A 6,000-nucleotide genomic window follows, 5' to 3' on the forward strand; every position below is an offset into this window, starting at 1 on the left:
GACTAGCTGGTGATGGGAGATATGAGTGACCGCAAGGAGTAAACATGACCCTGTGCCTCCTTGATTTGAGCTTTTTGCCATAGCATGTGGTTTTGCAAGATGGAAAGTCTGCCAATAGTTAACTATTTCTATGCGAAATACAGCTGGTTAACTGATGGAAAACTACACACTATAGGCTGGAATATTTCTCACTTAGCTTCTGCTCAGCAGTTTGTTTGTTTGTTTATCTATTTTGATGAACAAGCTATGTAATGCTAACAAACTGGATATAAAAAGAGGAAGAAATCTGAGCTTCTTGGACACTTGAACACTTGGATACCTGCCATGTTCCCCAGCAGATGGAAAGCTGGCCATAGGACGTCTTCAGAAATCCACTCGAGACCTCATCTAAACCCTGGTAAATATTAATCTGGGATTAATTTGGGGTACTCACCTGTTGTGGGCTTGTGTAAGTGCCGGAGACTAAATAAAGTAGAAGCTTTGAGTGAAAGCACATTTGTTTACCTGGGTTCATCAACTATCTATAGGCCAAACTGGCCACGTCCCCATTGATTTATTTCCTGCCTCTGCCTCGCAAAGAGTAAAGTTACCAAGAGCTTTTGGTTTCAGCACAATACCAGGTAACACTAAAAGCATTTTCCTGATATCAGTCTGATTGTCTGTACTTTTGAGAGTTTGTGGATTTTTTCCCCTTGTGCTAGAGATTAAGACTCAGAACATTTCCAGTTACTACTGGGTCACATTCACGTTCATTTTAACAGCTGTCTTTATAAAAGCCATAATTGGCTCCATCATTACTAATTTGTGTCAGATTAATAATTTTATCATTTACCAAACCCTGCTATCAATGATGTGGCATTCAGGGATATTGATAAATAAATATAGATTGTTATGCAATAGAGAATTGGAAATGTTGATCTCACTCCAGAAAATAATTTTTTTTTTTTAAAAGCCTCACTAATTGTAGGCTCTGACAGTTCTTTTAGTCAGTACACACATTTAATTTCAAAATCTGCAGTAAAATATTGTACATATAGCTGAAATTATTTCCATTAGATAGACACATGCAGTTTCCATTGAAATGTTCCTATGGGAAACCCAAAGATATCCCAGGATGAATATGAAGTTAACCTGTGTCCTGGCTGTATACACAATTGCTCAACTCAACGTGAGGGAAATCTGTCCAACTGAACAGCAAAATCAGTCTTCCTAAAATAATGTTCATTCTGTTTCATGACCGCTGCTCTTTCTTTCACTAATAAGAAAGTCCACAATCTCAGCATATGATTAGGAAATAGTGATGGGGATTATAAGGAGATATGTTTATCTTTTTATCCAATTTTAATAAGTAAATGGCATTCATTTTTATCTAGTGATAAATCATAATTAACGGATGTAGTAAAAACAGATGTATTTATTTATAGAAACCTATTTCAGTTCAAGGTCACCTTTAAACTATATACAATTTTAGCAATTATCACTGGAACAACTTAATAACATCCCCAACTAGAATAATAAATACATAGTGTTCCTATTAACTATTTAAGTTTAAAAATAAGTTGCTATCCTTTTAATGTCTCCCTAAATAAATTCAAATATTACCTTATTGATAGGAAGTAAAATAATTAAATTATGTATAATATTGCACTCCATAGCTCCTTCCATGCTAGGATCTCAAAGGGCTTTACAAATGTTTAGGATTGTAGGTAAAATATTCAAAAGCAACTAACTGACCTAAGATCTTAACTTCCATTTTCAAATGTGACTCAGGCATTTAGGAGTCTAAGGTTTAGATTTTTTAAAGCATATTAGCCACATCTACCTGCATCCTTATGTACCTAAATACCTTTAACAATCTGGCCCTAAGTGCCCAAGTCAAGTTTGAAAATGGAGCTTAGGTTCTGTGACAGGGTTGGGCCGGATGGCTATAGGAGAGTAATCCGATTGGGATCCGGGAAGTGGGCAGGCGAAGCCCGTCCACTGCTAAAGGATCCCCTCTCGCCTAAAAAGGGGATCCACAGGACTTAGATACCAAATAATTCAAGGGGACAACTAATGAAATAACAGGGACAGGAGTGTGGTCAAAGGGTCAAACAAAGGGAAGTGGATGGGGACACTGAGCAGAGAACCCCGGACAGTGCCCACTGCTCCTCAAAGGCATCAAATGCGTCAGAGGACGCCGCCCAGAGGAACTCTGCCCGGATACGTGAACGGACCAAGGATCGGAAATAGGCCCCATAGTCACAGAAGACTCCATCGGCCAACCTCCTCACTCTGGTTTTATAGATTGCCATTTTAGCTAGGGCCAGGAGGGGGCTGACCAGGAGATCCCATGACTTTGTGGGCCCACAGATAGGGAGTGCATAAATAAGAAGGTGAGGGGAAAAGTGCAATCAAAAATGTAATAAAATATGGGTGAGGAGCCGGAATAGGGGCTGCAGCCTGGCACACTCCAGGTATGTGTGTGCCAGGGTTTCCCTCACGCCGCAAAAGGGGCAGATGTCTGGGATTGAGGTGAAACATGCCAAGAACACGCCCGTGCTCATGGCTCCGTGAAGGAGCTGCCAAATGACATCCCCAGCAGGCCTCGGGACTAAGGTGGAATATAGGCTGACCCACAGGGGCTCCTCACCCTCCAAAGGTGGTAGGAGATCCCACCATTTTGTATCGGGGCAGGACACAAGGGTGAGGGTGTGAAGGGTGTGGAGCATGAGCACGTATAGATGTTTTCTTGGTGTGGTTTGAAAGCAGACCGGCTGCATCTTGTGCAGCCGGCTTACAGTGAGGGGGTCGGTTGGGTCCACGGGGCAGGGGTCCAATTAAAAGGTCTGGCAGGCCTGGGGTAGAGGGTGCTATAGGAGAGTAATAGAAGGCAGATATATTAGCCCCAGGCTAAGTAGGTCCCTTTTCCCTGAGTAAGGTAACAGGGAAGGTTCCAGAATAATCAGGAACCTTCTGGAGACAATTAAGACAGGCTGATTGGCTGCAGGTGTTCTAATCAAGAAGCTGCTAGAATCAATTAAGGCAGGCTAATCAGGGCACCTGGGTTTTAAAAAGGAGCTCAGTTCAGTTTGTGGTGTGTGTGAGAGTAAGAGGCACTAGGAGCCGAGAGTGAGAACGCGGACTGTTGGAGGACTGAGGTGTACAAGTATTATCAGACATCAGGAGGAAGGTCCTATGATGAGGATAAAGAAGGTGTTGGGAGGAGGCCATGTGGAAGTAGCCCAGGGAGTTGTAGCTGTCACACAGCTGTTCCAGGAGGCTCTCTAGACAGCTGCATTCCACAGGGCCCTGGGCTGGAACCCGGAGTAGAGGGCGGGCCTGGGTTCCCCCCAAATCCTCCCAACTCTTGGTCAGACACAGAAGGAGTTGACCTGTACTGTGGGTTCAGAAAAACAGCCAAGCTGAGGGCTGCCATGAAGCTCCAAGGCAAGCAAATCCGCCAATAAGCACAAGACCCACTAAGGTAGAGCAGGAACTTTGTCACAGTTCTTAAAATACTTTGGTGCTTTTCAAGATTTCACTAGTAGTCTTTCAATACCTCTGTAATGAAGTTGTATGCTATTATGTCTATTTTACAAATGAAGAATTTGAAAAAGAGTGATTATCAAGCCTAAATAAATAATTAAGCCTAAATTTTCACATAGCCCACTCATCTTGGTGTGGCACTGACGGATAACTAGTTCAGGTCACAACTTGATGAAATGAGCTGTAGCTCACGAAAGCTTATTGCTCTAATAAATGCTTCTGAGGAAGCAAAAAGATTACTAAGAGCCATGTTCATCTCTCTCAGCTAACAGAACTGTGCCCTTTCAATCTGCAGGAAATAATATTTGAACTTACAACCTTTAATTCACCTATAATGGATTTGCTTGCTTTAACCTCTCAACAACACTCATTTCTTTTTCTTAGCTAATAAATCTTTAGTTTAATTTAATAAAGGAATTGGCTTCGACATTGTCTTTGGTGAGATCTGAAGTATACCTTAACCTAGTAAAAGTGACTGACCATTGGGGGCTGGAAGAACCTAGTATGTAGTGGTTTTGTTTTTAATAACCTCTCATCATAAAGTCCAATCGGTCTGGGTGGCAAAGTAGGGGCTAGCGAGCCTAAGGACAACAGTCTATGGCTCCAGAGTAAAACTAATGTTGTGATCCAAGAGTGCCCATTTGTTATTAGTTTGGTGAAATCTAATTATAAAATATACTTCCACTTTGGGTGTGTCTGCCCAGTTTTCTCACAGTCCAAACTGAGATTGGCACACACATCTGTGACCTATTTCAGGACACCGTGATACTTAACTTGCCCATTTGAATTCTCTAAACCCAATCTTCAGGAATGCTGGACAGCCACAATTACAATTTACTTCAGTGAGAGCTTTAGGTGCTCAACATCTCTGAATAGCACACTATGCAAGAGAAATCCTGGACACATTGAAGTCCACAGGTGTTTTGCCTTTGATTTTAATGGAGCCATGATTTTACCTTGCATGTCTCAAACTGGCCACTCTAAAACTGGGTAACAACTTTCAAAAAATTAGGTCTAAATAACTTGGCAAAATTAATACAATTTCAGCCAGGAAGTTTATTGCTAACTGATTGCTTTGACTAGTGTCTATTTGCTATTCATAATGATGATGGTCAGCTAAGCTGCATGGCATTTTTCCGCTCCCTGACTGGATGTTCTATTCTTTTAAAATACGATGATAATAACAAACAATCTATTATATATTTTGGTAAGAATGTTCTGATTTATGTTGAAATTTGTCAAACTTCGGGGATTCTTGAAGGTCTTTGTGAATAGCTTGTACCCCTCTGAACACTTATGACCTGTGCATAATACACACCCATATGTGAAAGTGACCTGAATATGCTGTTTTTCACACAATAACTGTAAGTCACCTTTTAAAAAAACAACAACTCTATTCAGCAGCCCTATAAGCAGTCCTGTGCATTAATGAAATTACCATCTTCCCTCCCCTAAACAAGGACTTTAGAAGTTTACTATGTGCCTTGAAATACTATACCTGCTTAGGTGATAAAGAAAGCATAGGGTTTTTTTTTGTGATAGGGGAATATAATTCTTGAAAGCCTACATCTCTCATGCCAACATTTTTTTTAAATTTAAAGTTGCGTTTTGCACAAAGAACCATATTAAATCTTTGTTTTTAAAAGTGCCACTGTTTCTGCTTTCACTCAAAATAGGCCAAATAAACACATATGGGATATGTTGAAAATATAGCAATGAAAAGGATTCAAGCAAACAGGCCCACAGTCAGTAAACAGAAAAGGAATAACACTTTTTCATTCTCTCTGTAGGAGATGAACAAGAAGCAATTAAGCTGAAGGGAATCTTAATTTATGAAAATGTTGTTTACACATTGCTTCATAGGGGCCAAACAATGAAGAGTGATTGACAGAAACTTCAGTATGTGTGAAGAGACTTGTAAGGTTCCTGGGAATGAAACATATTTGTCTTTAGAGAATGAAACGTGAGTTGTAGAGCCAAAGTTTTACAGGGGCTGAAGAATTAAAATGAGTCATTTCCCCCAGTTCCCCAGCCATGTATCCCTGAATGGTTTTCTGATACTATTTGATTAATTTGGAAACAGTAGGAAGAAAACTTCTAGCAGTTTAGGATACCTTAGTGCTAAGTGCAGCGCATGAAATTAAATAGAAAAGACAAGGTGCAGTAAAAAGACAGACAAAGGAGATGACCAAGGCTTTGGCTATAAACAAACTTTCCCTGATTTAGTAAAACCCTATATGGGCACTCTTATTTTCTGTATTTGGCCACAGTATGACTGTATTAGATAACAGAAGAGGGAAAAATTTTGCTGTCAGGCTGCTTTCAAAAACAAATGCTAAATAATGAAAGGGCAGTTGTCTGAAGCTGCTTGGGCATTTTCAAGTAGTTCTGGTAGTGGTGCACTGAAAAGCTGAGTGCAGGTGAGATGTTTAAAAGTGCATGTTGAATTCTACTTCTCAAATGGATCTTTAG

The sequence above is a fragment of the Dermochelys coriacea genome, chromosome 2 (genome assembly GCF_009764565.3).
Source record: "Dermochelys coriacea isolate rDerCor1 chromosome 2, rDerCor1.pri.v4, whole genome shotgun sequence".
Taxonomy (NCBI): Eukaryota; Metazoa; Chordata; order Testudines; family Dermochelyidae; genus Dermochelys; species Dermochelys coriacea.